The sequence below is a fragment of the Hippopotamus amphibius genome, chromosome 8, assembly GCF_030028045.1.
Source record: "Hippopotamus amphibius kiboko isolate mHipAmp2 chromosome 8, mHipAmp2.hap2, whole genome shotgun sequence".
Lineage (NCBI taxonomy): Eukaryota > Metazoa > Chordata > Mammalia > Artiodactyla > Hippopotamidae > Hippopotamus > Hippopotamus amphibius.
In genome coordinates, this window is record NC_080193.1 from 126,973,575 (window position 1) to 126,988,806 (window position 15,232).

The following is a 15,232-nucleotide window of genomic DNA, read 5'->3' on the forward strand; positions in this document are numbered from 1 at the left end:
GTTCCCTGCTCATCACCTGTCCTGGAAGTCAGCAAGGTGGCCCTGAATGAGTAAAACAATGTCACAATGTGAAGCTCCATCAGCCCCTAAATACCTGTTCCATCAGTCTCTCACCAAGTCAAGGACTTTCCCCTTTGGAATCTCTTCCCTTCATTAAGGGCTGATCTCCTGAGGAAATGGGAGGAGGGGCTGAGGGTTCTGGGATCTGTCTCCCCACCTAAAGGTGAGCACCCAGCCCTGTCCTGCCCCATGTGGCTTTATTGATGAATGTGTCTGGGTAAAGGGGTGACTTCTTGGGAAATAAGGAGCATCCTCAAGCTGGGACAAGACAGGTAAGTGCTCTTGGGTGTGGTGCACAGGAAGGTTGTTATAGACTAGAAATGAAAGCAGAAATTATTCAGAGCTCGAATCCCTAGGTTATGATTTTTTTCTTTTCTGGTTGTCAGAACTGGGATTTTATGAAATTGGAAATTGTATTAACAATTAAATCAGAGGGGAGAGGTTTCGAGGCTGAGGTGGGAGGCATTTGGTGTTTGCTCGAATCGCTGTGGACCAGGATGCCACTGTGTTCATCCTGGGGGCAGGGGGTGAGGCAGAGGAGCACAGGGGGCTGCCTCCTTGCCCACCGCCCGAGTTCTCCCCTCACACCCTAACAGCTGGGTCTTTCTTTGAGCCCTGAGTTCCCCAGCGCCTAGTTCCCAATCCACATTTTCAAGGTCATTTCTCCCACTGCTACTGCTTGAGTTCTAGCCCTGTTCCAGTTCTTCAGCAGCCAAAGCCACTGAGGTCTCTCTCCTCCACCCGAGTTCCTCATCTCTTGCTCCCCCAAATCCCCCACCACTGCCTATAACTGCGCATCACACGACTGTGGTCTCCACTTCTGAGGTCCACCTCTGCTGTCGCCTTCATTTTCAACCACTGCTGCCCAAGTCCTTCCCACTTCCCCGACCAGGTCTGTGCTACCTGCTCAGTGAGGACACGTGCACTCTACTGCCTGAGTTCTCCAACTGCCGCAGCCCAAGGTCAGTCTCAGCGTTCTGCCTGAAATCTCTTCTCCCCCTTCCCACCCGCCAGTGTACCCTGACCCCCCTGCTGAGCCGCCCTATCTTTCCTCTTGACTCACGGCCTCGCCCCTGCTGTGGCTGTCACTACTGCTGCTTCAGAAGCTAGGCTTGTCATCCTCTCCTCAGACTCAGACGCTCTGTGTGTGGAGGAGGGAGGCAAGGACGGGGCTGAGCAGGAGCAGGGCTGCCCCGGGGGGTGCACACGTGTACACGGGGGCAGCAGGGGCTGAGCCTGCCCTCAGGAGGATCTCTCGCAGTCAGCTGCTCGGGTCTCCACTGCCAAGTGCAGGGGGTTCCGGCCTCACGTAGGTTCGGGTTTGTTGAGGTCAGCTCAGCCTTCCGGGAGCAGCTGGACCACCTTTGCATCTTCGAGGATGACGGCATGTGGAGTGGGCTGTGGCCCTCATGATTCTCAGCCTAGAGCTTCAGGGTCCAGTCCTCCTCACTCTCTTCTTTCTTCTCCAAGTAGGTTCCAGGTACAAGGCAAGCGAGGCATTTGGTGCTGGGGTGTGGTCAGGCCCTGAGTCAGGTAGATGTGGGGAGCTCCTCTGCGCACCAGGTGGGCACCAGAGCTATGCCGTGGCAGACCAGGTGCAGCACCATGTGGCCCCATGTCCTACCGTGTGCAGCCCTGTTTCTGCCACATGTGACTTTTGCACCCTGGATGCCTCCCAGGATGGCTGTCAGGTGCAGGACTGTGTGGCCCAGCTCATCTCACAAGCCTAGGAAGAAATCCAGGGAGGGCTCATCCTGCTGCATCACTGCCAAGTGCAATGCCAAGTCCCCATCCTCAGTGATGTAGCCAAAGACGAGGGGCACTGACAACAGCCCCCAGCTGCCCAGTGCCAGCCCTCCCAGGGGCACTGAGTCTGGACCCAGAGAGTCCAGGCCACTGTCACAGCATTCATCCACATCCTCAGCTTTCCCCAAGCACATGACCTGCCTTGGCCCGCTGAGGCCCCTAAGTCTTTTTTTTGGATTGGTGGTCTCACTGAGGAGGAGGCCTAGGGAAGTGGGGAGGACCACTGTCTCAGTAACAAACTGGTACAAACTGGGGGGCCTAAAATAACAGAAAGTTACCCCCTCCCAGTTCTGGAGACCTGCTATGGGATGAACTGTGCATCCACCACCCCTACGCCCTGCAGATTCATCTGTTGAAGCCCTAACCCCCAGTGTGATAGTATTTGAAGATGGGGCTTTGGGAGTTTCGTCTTATATGAGGTCATGAGGCTGGGGCCCTCACGATGTGATTAGTGCCCTTTAAAGGAGAGACACCAGAGAGCTTGCTGTCTGTCATTCTCTCTGCTGTGTGAGGCCACAGTGAAAAGGCAGCAGCCTGCAAGGAAGGAGGAGGCCCTCACGAGAACCAGACCATGCCGGCACCCTGAGCTCAGGCATCCAGTCTCCAGAACCAGGATAAAATTAATTTCTGCTGTTTAAGCCACCCAGTCTGTTGTGCCTTGTTACAGCAGCCAGGGCTGATTAAGACAAGGCCAGAAGCCCAAAGTCAAGGTGTTGGTAGGCTGGTTCCCTGTGGAGGCTCTGAGGGAAAATGGGCCCCACGCCTCACTCCTAGCCTGTAGTGGCTGCAACAACGCTTGAGGGTTCTCGGCTTGTGGCAGCAGAACTACAATCTCTGCCTCTGTCTTCAGTGACCTTCTCCTCTGCCTCACCTGTGTTGTCTCCTTTTATGTCTTATAAAAACACCTGTCATTGGATTTAGGGTGGGCCTAACATGATCTGATCACAAGATCCTCAACTCAGTTACATCTGCAAAGACCCTATGTCTAAAGAATGTCACATTCACAGGTAGCAGAAGTTAGGACCTTTTGGGGCCACTATTCAACCCAATACAGGCACTAACCAAGAAGTCGTGCAGGAGAGAGTGGCCATGAGCAAACAAGAAATCCTTCCGAGAAGTCACAGAGGGAGCCGGGAGTGGAGACAGCACACTGAGCTCAACTGCCGTCATCTCTCAAAGCAGACTCAGAACGTCACCCCTGCACCCTCAGCCCACCACCCCTCCCCGACCCCAACCCAGAGAGAATTAAGAAGCAGCTGAGCCAACTCCTGGTTTCCTCCTCCCTCCGCGGCCAGGAGGTGGGGAGTGGGGGCATCCCAAGTGATCATTTCAAATGCCTGGGGAGAGAGCTGAGCCTATAACCTGCAGCCTCTCTCCACCCCAAAGCATGAAGCTGCCAGCACCTGGAGGAGCTTTTTAAATACACAGGAAGCACTGGGAGGAGGCCCTGCCAGAGGCCAGAGCCCTGGGTCGATCCGGTCAGTGCCACCTATGGGGCCAGGAGCGCCAGGACTCCTCTGGCCAGGGCAGGCCTGGTGGCAGAGCCTCCTTCTAATAGCCTCTGGCAGCTGAGTCAGTAAGAGGCACGAGACCTTGTGCAGGGCAGGGAGACCAACTGGTGAGAGGAGGGATGCTGCAGGCTTCCATCACAATCCTTTCATGGGCGTGAAGCTTTACAGCCCACAAAAAGCCCTCACATCTCCTGTCCCCTCAATCCTCATCGTACCCTGCAGGGTGGAGGCTGCTGTTATCATTGTTCCCACTGGAAACACGAGAAAACTGAGGCTCGGAGAGGAGCGCGTCAGAAGGGTCTCAGCTTCTGCACAGCAACAGAAACCATCAACAAAAGGAAAAGGCCACCTCCTGAATTGGATAAAATATGTGCAAATCATGTGTCTGAAAGGGGGTAACATTCAAAAAATATAAAGAACTCATGTAACTCAATAGCAAAAAAAAAAAAAAAAGAAAAGAAAATCTGATTTTGAAATGGGCAGAGGACCTGAATAGACATTTTTCCAAGGGAGGCACACTGATGGCCTACAGGTAAAGGAAAAGATGCCCAACATCACTCATCACTGGGGAAATGCAAATAAAAAACTACAATGAGATATTACCTCACACCTGTTAGAATGGCTGTTATCAAAAAGATAAGAAATAACAAGTGTTAGAATGTGGAGAAAAGGGCACCCTCCTACAATGTTGGGAATGTAAATTGGTGCAGTCACTATGGGACATAGTCTGGAGATTCCTTAAAAAATTAAAAATAGAGTTACCATATGATCCAGCAATCCCACTCCTGGGCATATATCTGGACAAAACCATAATTCAAAAATATACATGCACCCCACTGTTCACAGCAACACTATTTACAATAGCCAAGACATGGAAGCAACCTAAGTGTCCGTCAACAGATGAATGGATAAAGAAGATGTGGTGTACACGTACACACATACACACACACACACACACACACACACACACACACACAATGGAATATTACTCAGCCATAAAAAAGAATGAAATAATGCCATTGGCAGCAACATGGGTGGACCTAGAGATTAACATACTAAGTGAAGTAAGCCAGACTAAGACAAATATCATAAGATATCACTTAATGTAGAATATAAAAAATGATACAAATAAATTTATTTACAAAACAGACTCACAGACGTAGAAAACAAACTTATGGTTACCAAAGGGGAAAGGGAGGGGAAGGGATAAATTTAGAGTATGGGATAAACAGACACACACTACTGTACACAAAATAAACAACAAGGATTTCTTGTATAGCAGGGAACTATATTCAACATCTTGTAATAACCTATAATGGAAAAGAATCTGAAAAAAATATATATATATATAAAGCAAATCACTTTGCTGTACACCTGAAACTAACACCAGATTGTAAATCAACTATACTTCAATTTTTAAAAAAATACAAGAAATAAGTGCTAGAGAGAATGTGGAGAAAAGGGGACCCTCATTCACTGTTGGTGGGAATGTAAATTGGCACAGCCACCATGGAAAACAGTATAGCAGATCCAAAAAAATTAACAATAGAACTATCCTATGATCCAGCAGTTCCACGTTTGGAATTTATCCAAATAAATCAAAAACACTAGCCGGAAAAGACATATGCACCCCCACATTCAATGCAGCATTATTTACAATAGCCAAGATATGGAAACAATCTATATGTCCATCAATGTATGAATGAATGAAGAGAATATCTCACACACACACACACACACACTCACACACACTCACACAGAAGAAAATTATTCAGCCATAAAAAAGAATGAAATCTTGTCATTTGAGACAACACGGATGGACCTTGATAGAATTCTGCTGAGTAAAATAAGTCAGACAGAGAAAGACGAATATTGGATGATTTCATTTATATATGGAATCAAAAAATAACAATAATTTAAAAATCCAAAACCAGGCTCATAGACTCAGAGAACAGATTGGTGGTTGCCAGAGGCGAGGACTGGAGAGGAAGGGAACAAAATGGGTGAAGGGAGCCAAAAGGTGCAAACTTCCAGCTATAAAATAAATAAGTCATGGAGATGCAATGTACAGCATGCTGACTATACTTAGTAGTACGGTACTGCATATCAGGTTCTCAGCGCAGGAAAAAAAAATTTTTTGTAACTATGTAACGTGATGGATATTAACTAGATTTATTGAGTTCATCATTTTACAATGTATACAAATATCAAATCATTATATTGTGAGCCTGAAACTAATTCATTTCATTTATACCTCTATTTTTTAAAATTTCAAAAAGCAGAGCTGCTCACTACCATGTGGTGTCTGGATTGGACTCTGGAACAGGAAAAGGACCTTAATGGAAATCTGATGGGATTTCAATAAAGTCTATCATTTAGTTAACAGTATTGTACAAATCTCAGCTGCTTAGTTTGGATGAATCTACCATGGCTATGTCAACAGTGAGGGAAGCTGGGTGACGGGCACATGGGAGCTCTCTGTGCTGTTACGATGGTCCAATTGTGTCTTCCTCAAATTCATATGTTGAAATTCCAATGCCCAGTAGGATGGTATTAGGGAGTCGGGCCTTTGGGAGGTACTTGGTCATGAGGGCAGAGCTCCCCGTGAGTGGGATTAATGCCTTTATTAAAGAGGCTTGAGAGAGCTAGCTCGCCTCTTCCACCAGGTGAGGACATGGCGCGAAGTCTGCAGTCTCCAACTCTAACAGGATCCTTACCAGAACCCAACCATGCTGGCACCCTGATGTTGGGCTTTGAGCTTCCAGAACTGTGAGAAATAAATTTCTGCTGTTTATAAACTTCCCAGTCTATGGTATTCTGTTATAGCAGCCCAAACAGACTAAGACTACTACCTTTGCAAACCTTCTGTAAATCTAAAATTATACCCAAGTAAACATTATACTAAAAAGCAGCGCTTGGAAGGGAGGCGAGTAAAAAGGAAAAGCCAGAAGTGGTATTTGACTTCTTTCAACTCAAGTTCAGGATCCTTTCCACATTCTTCTGCAGTTGCTGTCAGCAAGGATGTGGAGAAACTCAAACCTCTGTGCATTGAGAATATGAAATAGTGCAGCCACTATGGAAACCAGTTTGGTGGTTCCCCAGAAAGCTAAACAGAATTACCATAAGATCCAACAATTTTACTTCAAGGTATAAACCCACAGGAATTTAAAGCACGGGCTTGAACATATACTTGCACAGCAACGTTCATAGCCATGTTACAATAGTCAAAAGGTGGAAACAAGCCAGGTGCCCATCAATGGATGAAGGGATAAACAAAGTGTGAAGCATACATGCAATGCAACAGTATTCAGCCTTAAAATGTAAAATTCGGATACATGCCACAACAGAGATAAACCCTGAAAACATTATGCTAAGTGAAATAAGCCAGATAGATGCTAAAGGACAAATACTCTATGACACCACTTAAATGAGATACCTAGAGCAGTCAAATTCATAGAGACAGACAGTAGAGTATGGTTACCAGGGGCTGGGGATGGGAGGATGGCACATTATGCTTATTGGGTACAGAGTTTTGGCTTGGGATGATGTAAAAGTTCCAGAAACAGAGAGCGGTGATGGGTGTGCAACCTTGAGAACATATTTATGCTGCTGAATTGTACATTAAAAGATGGTTAAAATGATTAATTTTATGCTATGTGTTTTTTACCACAATAAAAAGTATTGTTTTTTTAAATCACAAACTGCTCCTTTCTTAGCCTTGAAAACAGTCCCCGAGTGAGGACTGGGTGAAAATGTGGCCCAGATAGAGAAACTAGTTTCCTCTGGGGGAGATGGGTCACCTCTCTCTCTATGCCCTTCCGTAAGCGGCCGGGCTCCATCCTTCAACCAGACCCCAACACACTTTTCCTCAGGAAGTCGCTCTCAGAAGGGCAGAGCAGGGAAATTGTCCCGCTTTACATTTAAACCCACTTCGGGGCAAGTGGCCACCCAGGGAGCCCACGTGAGCAGAGTGAAGGAGGGGTCTCCCATCTCTTCCCAGCCCTTGGGCACTTCTTCCCCAAGTCTTTCTTACCCTATCAGCTAGTAAAGGCCCTGTTAAGGTTGCAAGAGTATACATTTTAGCCAGAAAAACAAACCTCTTGAACAATCTTTATTTTCTGAACATCAATTTAACGTAGTGTTTTTAAGTCTGTGTTTCCATTCACCTTTCTATAGCCCTTTGTTATATATCACTTATCACTTTGTTTTCTTTCCTGTCTGATGTCAACTCCTAGCTTGGAATCTTCCCGTAAGGCAAAGACTGTATTTTATGTGTGTTTATAGTCTCAGGTATTAGTCAGGTAGGTGCTCAAAAAAAGTGTACTGAATAAATGATGAAAAGCAAATGGTGGTGAGTCCAGCAAACTAAATTGTTTAAATCCTTTTGTTCTCTCATTGACATCCTACCTTGGTGTCATTGGTCTAAACAAATGCCTGTGGCTTCAGCTGCGTCATCTGAATGTCTCATATGCCACGCCTGTCAACATGATCACTATAAGGCTTTCAACCCGAGAATATGCATAATTCTAGGAGAAGCAGGTCAGGGAGCACTTCCTACACACCTAGGACACCTACTCCCACTGTGACTCACATGCACAAATGTTCCCTTTCCGTAAAGACCCCTCGAAAGGCCTTTTCCTCCAGAAAACCTTCCCTACCACTGGCTGCTCTTTTTGATTTTCCTTATCCCACATACTGGGCCTGATGACCTCCTGTGATGTCTGCTTCACTAGTTACTCTACAGATGTAAATCATCTGTCCTCAACAAGACTGTCCCTACCTGAAGAAGGCAGCCGGGTTCCTGCTACCCGTACTTCCCGTGGGACCCTGGGCAAGCTATGTCACCCTTCTGAGTCTCCGAGTAAGAAACGTGGACAGTGATGTCCTCCAGGATGCTGGAGAAGCTGCTGACGACACTCTGCAGGTGCTCCTTAAATAATACCCTCCAGAGCAAAGATTATGTCGTCAGCTGCTTAATATCCTCCACAGAGCCCGGGAGAAGGTCGAGTACCTAGTATGTGTCCATAAATATTTGTTGAATTGAACTTTTCTCCATTACATTTTTAAATTGAGATATAATTCATATACCATAAAATTCACTATTTGAAAATATACAATTCAGTGCTTTTTAGTATACAAGGCTATGCAACCATCACCACTATATAATTCCAGAACATTTCATCACCCCATCTCCACTGCATTTTTTTAAAGCTTTGTTTGGCTTTTAATAAATCAAAGTACACTTTGACTTCATCTCAATAATATAATTATTCTATTTTATAATCACTGAGAGTATTTACGTCAGACACTGTTCAGTGTATTTTATAGAGAATAGATCCTACATGGGAAGTTTTATATCCGCACCATCCCATGTCACTGAATGAGAAACCAAGACACGGAAAGGACAGGAATCTTATTCAGGAACACACAGTCAGAAGCAGCAGAGCTGGAGTTTGAACCCAAGATGCCAGAGTCCATGCTCCTCACCACCCCTGTTTCCTCTTGACTGGAGCATTAAGATTTAACCACCAATCAACCAGTAATAAGCAAACACATAAAACTTAAGCATTAAGAGCCCATTTTCTTCCTCTTTTACTTATTTATCAGTCACCCTTGGCTGTGATTTTTTTCTAAACTTGAATGAAGAGCCCGCCACTGGCCCTGGGCTAGGCTCTGTAAGTGACACAAAAATCAAGAAGCCCTAGTCCTTGCCCTCCAGGAGTGAATACAGATAGAAGGTGAAGTACAAACACAGGCATTCAGGCATGGGAGAGTGTGGCCATTGGTGATGGAAGAAGTCTGGGACTTACTGTTCAAAAAAGAGTCATAGGTAATGAAATAGTTCTGGGAAGACCAAAGGGATTGTTTTCTTTCTTTAAGATGAAATTGAGATTTGCTTACATATGTTGAATTGGGTCATGAATTGTGCAAATGTTCTTTCACTTTAAATTCTTCCTATGATTTCATTCTCAGGTAGCTAAAAACACATCACTCTCAGTTTACCTTAATAATGCTACCTCCCACATTTAAATTTTCTATACATTGTCATTTATAGGGGCTGTTTTTAGACAACAGCACACACTTTACTTGACAGAAAAATGTCACTGAAAAATAGTGTGTAGATTTGATTTGAGGAATTCAAGTGTTTTTTTTAATGTACAGTACTAGCAATTTGCTATTGGAAAAGTTCTGTAAAGAATCCTTTAGTAAATCAAGAAATTCTTTGAAATCATATACGCAATTACTTGCTAATTTTCCCCCTAAACTCTGATTACTACAAACATCAGGTGTTCTTATTCAAGACACCTGAATTTTGGCTACTTCGTAATCTATACTTTGTAGCTCTTTGCAAAAGAAATTGCACGTCCTAAGTTCAAGGGTCTGGACTCAACTGACATCTCTCCTAGACTTTCATCCTCATGAAACCTTAGGCACTTAGAAGTGACTGTTATCTCAGATTTGTTGCTCACATATAAGGTCCTAAGGCATTTTTATAAGCAAAGCTCCCATTACTGGGAAACCCTGGATTATTTAGGGCTCTGAAAAACATTCCAGACGGGTCTAAGGTATTTGTTTATAAAACATTTTAAATGTATATTTTTTTCCTACTAATCATGTAACTTAGGAGAAATTCTTTTCAGAAAATAATGCACCATCGATAATAATTTTATTGTATTATGATAGGAAATTTGGGGTTAGTGGGGTATTTGGGGGGAGGGTAGTTAAATGGCACCATATACTACACTGTAATCTGAGAAGAAATGGGCAAACCTAGACTACTATTTTAGTTAAATAAACTGGGCAGCAGCTCCCTCTTGTGCTTAAAAATAAGTACTGCAGCCGCTGAAATGATGTGAGAAAGCATCCCTTAGCACATACATATAAAACTTGCCTAAACTAAGAGCTTTCCCCAAACGCTCTAAGTCCAAGAAAAACATAGTGCTTAGTAACTCTTTATTTTAACTAGCACATATACCACAAATAATACTTATGTAACTAATCCTGCAAACATTTATTGAGCACTAACTGGGTACAGGGATCTAGGAACACTTGGGTGATTATACAGTTGCTGCCCTCAAGTTGCTCACAGTTTCCCATATAGATGTCACCTTTCGCATAATGCTTTTACTGGTCCCCTGTCAACTGTGACCTCTGCCTCCTCTGAACTGCTCCTTTATCCCCACCCTCCACCTGAGATTGAGTCATCTCATGCCTTTCCCTCACTGTCCTCTCTGTCACAGTTGGTCATTTTCTATCTTATCGCCCTACTGGGTTGTAACCTCTTTAAAGGCAGAGGCCACATCTGATCCACTCCTAGTTTTCCCACAGCCCCTCATTCCACATTTGTCCAGTTAGTATTCAAATGCATATGTGTCCGATTTAATTTAAATTAAAAAGCAACAGAGCTAATTAAAAACAGATTCTGGTGAAGAATGTATTTCAGCTGCCTTGTATACATAACTCTCAAAAACGGAGCAGGTAGCATTTTGTTGCTGCCAAAATGCATGTTGAATTTCTCATCAATTTCTGCAGTATAACAAGGACACCAGTGGAAGGTAAGATTTATTCTACCCTAGAATCCATGATGTCAGAAAGAGTGCTCCATCCCCTCCCTGCCTGGCATGAAAGGATGCTGCAGTGCAGAGGTGTTCCTGTGGGCACCACATCAGGTGCCTGAATGTGAACTCTTGCTCTGGCCCAGCCACCTGGGGTGGCCAAGGTTCTAAGTCAGTGGTTCCCAGACTTTTAGATCTCAACTGTAAGCATAAAGTATTTTAAAGAAATTGTTTTCAGGGACTGACCTGAAGCTACTAATATCTATTTTGCTAACTATGAACAATTTTTTAAATCATTTATTATGATCTTCATTTTATGGGAAAAAAAAAAATTTAACACCAAAAAGTAGGAAGGGCATAATCTCAGAATAAAGAAGGTTTTTTTCTACTGAAAACATGTAACGCTAGTTCTGGCCCACACACTTGGATCCAATCATCAGAGAAAGAAAGTGAAGGGTGGACATGAGGGCACACACCTGACACCCATCTTCCACCCACGTTTCTCCTTATTGGCTTCGGAGTGTCTTTTCATTCGATACTCCTCTCACTCAGGTTTGCCTTGCTGTGTGCGAGAATGAGCGAGAAGTCACGTCCCTGGGGAACCGGAGCTAACAGTGGAAACCAGCTGATGCTGAAACCCGAGTGAGGAGATCATCAAATGAAAAGAAACTCTGAATCCAATAGAGAAGAAAGGTGGGCGGACGATAGGAACCAGGTGAGCGCCCTCCGTTCCACCCTCCACTCTGTCTCCAATTTCTTGGTCCCATCGTGTGGTGTGGCTGGCTGGGTTGCGGGGAGTGTGCGGGACTGCCTCCTGTGGGTTACAGGGAGGAAGCGCAAAGAAAGAAGAAGGGATTGACCCCACTTGCTGGGAGCGAATTTCTCTCCTCCCCTGACCATGAGGTAAACAGCAGAGTAAGAGCGTGCAGCTGCCTTGTGTTCTGCATTCTCGAAAGGCTTTCAAATAGCCTCTTCTACTGGGTCATCTCCATACAGCCAAGCAGCCTGATCTCAGGAAAGGACTGACAGTGGAATTCTCTCCCTTCCACCACTCCAGGACTCAGATTAGAAAGGGGAAAGGCTCTCAGTTGCTCCTCTCACACCCAGAACGCTCGTGTGTGTGTGTGTGTGTGTGTGTGTGTGTGTGTGTGTGTGTGTGTGCGCGCGCGCGCGCGGTGGTGTACACAGGGGCTTAACCCAGACTGGATGTCGATGGGCAGTAGTGGGAAATAAATCTATAGCTTACATCCCTCACATCACTCCTTACATTGCCTTAAACATACCACCTCCTCCTAAAGAAGGGGGGCCCCTGAGTGAGGGGCCGAAGGGACTGGTGGCCCAGTGAGGCAAGGCCCCAGGCAGGAGGCCAGCCTTCCCAGGGCCCTCCTGCAAAAATGACAGCCTCAGCGCTCACGTCCGTCCCTGCTTTGCAGAGTCCGAGGACAGCCCTGCCACAAACCAGCGGGTGTCCCTCTGAATCAGACAGGACTAAGGTGGCGCCCTGGCACTGGCTGTGGACGCCCCTCCCCAGCCCCACTCGTGCCCACAGCACAGCCCTGGCACTGGTTCTCACATGGGCCTACCGCACTCAGTGTGTAGGCGGCCGTGGTTCATCTCCCTCCTCCTCTCACCATCTTTTCGCATGCCAATAGGACAGAGAAAGCTCTCAAATCACCTTTGAGCTAACAAAGAGGAAACGAAGAAAAAGACCTGGTAAGTAACTTAACATGCCAGGAATGTTAGGGCTGAGGAAGACAGCACCTAAAACTTTACACCAGTTATCAGTAACCATCCTCCTGCCTTCAGGGCATTGAAAGTGCAACATCACCTCACCCTGAGCTTTCCGAACTCCTCTTCATCCTTCCCCCAGAGGGCTCATTCTGTCCTTAATCTCTTAAACCTCTATGCCCTGAAAGGGTCTAAGGTTATCTCCATCTCTTCCTCCGGAGACCTTAGTCATCTTTCCCTCCAGTCTCCCCAGACCTTCCATCACCTTCAGCCACTCCCCTCACCCTCACCTGGTTTCTCTTCCCCCGTCTCCTAAGGCCAGCTGCAAAATAACCTCAGTGACTACTGGAAGAAAAGAACCAATGCAACAGTTTCTAAAAGGCAATCTCTCTCATGTTATCAGCTATTAGAGTTTTATCTTTATAACTTAACTCCCTGTGACCCAACGTTCTTAAACAAGTTACAGTAAAACCAGTTAAATTTGAATTTCAGATAAACAACAACTAGTTTTTTAGTATAAATATGTTCCAGGCAATATTTCAGACCCTGTGTTATGATGTGATTTCTTTCGTGGCATGATTCCGACTCATCTGGTGTGAAACTTGTAGGATTTAAGCTGTGTTAAGTAATTCAAGATGGAATCACAGTGACCAACATGAGCTTCCATATTAGCTGTTTTGGAGCATCCCGTATAGGACTATGGTGTCCTAGTGTGATAAATTAAGAGTGTTCCTTTAGATAAGGAAATTGTTTGGTAATGTCCTCGGAAAAATGTCACTGGACCAGAAGTAGCAACTGATAGAGACAAGACCCTTGGGGTGCAGCCTTGCTCCCTTCTGGCAAACTCCTTAACACGGGACCACTGAGTCCAGTCACTTGAAGGCTCTTCGCTGGAGGACCTGGCTGCACGCTGCTGAGAGCTGATCCAGGGACACCGGAGGCCCTGTGGGAGCAGAGGGTGACTTCCTGTTCACGCTTGTCACAAGCCCTGTTGCTGGACCAGAGACCACTGCCCGTGTTAGACACCTGCTTCCCAAACTTCTCCTGGGAGTGGTTTATTGCCCACCCTCTTTTTCTCCCTGCTTTGACTAACCTGTGTTTGATGCTAATTGTGTGCAATAATCCCAATGATTCATGAATTGAATCTTGGCTACATTTACTGTATCTCTAACCCCGTAATCCCCACCTGGTCTTACTGCTGGGCCTGTGACACAACCTTTCTTTGCTAATCTGGCAATCCTGTTTAAGTAGATGTAATGATAGAAATGACGTAGCACTCACTGAGCACCTTGCACGTGCCCTTTGATTAAGGAGACCACATGCGCCACCGTGTCAGGGACAGCGCTGCCAGGCCAGGCTCCTGTGGAATTACCAACAACGCCCCAGTCAAGCTCTCAAGTGTTTCGTGTTGGATACTTACAAAGCATGTTCCGTTTTCATTCCCATGACAACGCTACACAAGGATGTTTTATTACCTTCATTTTGCAGACAAGTCAATTGGTTTTCAGGAGAAATAATTAGCCTAACATCATACAGGAAGCAAGGAAGTAGCAGTGCCAGGATTCTGCCCCAGCCTGCCTGCCCACTCAAGGCCCTTCTCTGGGTAGATGCTGCCGCTTTTGGGAGGGAGGTCATGGAGCAGGTGCAGAAGTCCCAGCTTCCACAGGGCTCACTCCCCGAGTCCCTTCTAGACTTGGAATCAAAGCCGTGCCCACCTTTAGATGATCTAAATAGACAGTTCTCCAAAGGAGACACACAGATGGCCAACAGGCACATGAAAAGATGCTCAACATCACTAATTATTAGAGAAATGCACATCAAAACTGCAACGAGGTATCACCTCACACCCGTCAGAACGGCCACCATCTAAAAGACCACAAATAATAAATGCTGGAGAGGGTGTGGAGAAAAGGGAACTCTCCTACATTTTTCATGGGAATATAAATTGGCACAGACATTATGGAGAACAATATGAAGGTTCTTTAAAAATAGAGCTACCATATGATCCAGCAATCCCACTCTTCAGCACATGTAAGAAAAAACTCTAATTTCAAAAGATACATGCACCCCAATGTTCATAACAGCACTGCTTACAATAGCCAAGACATAGAAGCAACTTAAGTGTCCATTGACAGATGAATGGATAAAGATGTGGTGTATATATAAAATGGAATATTAGCCATAAAAAGAATGAAATAATGCCATTTGCAGCAATGTGGATGGACCTGAAGATTATCATACTAAGTGAAGTAAGTCAGAAAGACAAATACCATATGATATTACTTATATGTGAAATCTTAAAAAAAAAATGATACAGATGAACTTATTTACAAAACAGAAATAGACTCAGACATAGAAAACAAACATATATTACCAAGGGGGAAAAGGAGGGAGGGATAAATTAGGAGTTTGGGATTAACGGATACACACTACTATATATAAAATGGACAAACAACAAGGATTTACTGTGTAGCACAGGGAACTATATTTGATATCTTGTAATAACCTATAATGGAAAAGAATCTGAGAAAGAATAGATATACATGTATGTACAACTGAATCATTTTGCTG

General features: G+C 45.1%; 1 pseudogene; it reads right to left on the bottom strand.

The window, feature by feature from the left end:
• Window positions 1–1,192: 1,192 nt before the first annotated feature.
• On the bottom strand, window positions 1,193–6,053 carry LOC130859243 (NF-kappa-B inhibitor beta-like; annotated as a pseudogene).
• Between the last annotated feature and the right edge of the window lie 9,179 nt (window positions 6,054–15,232).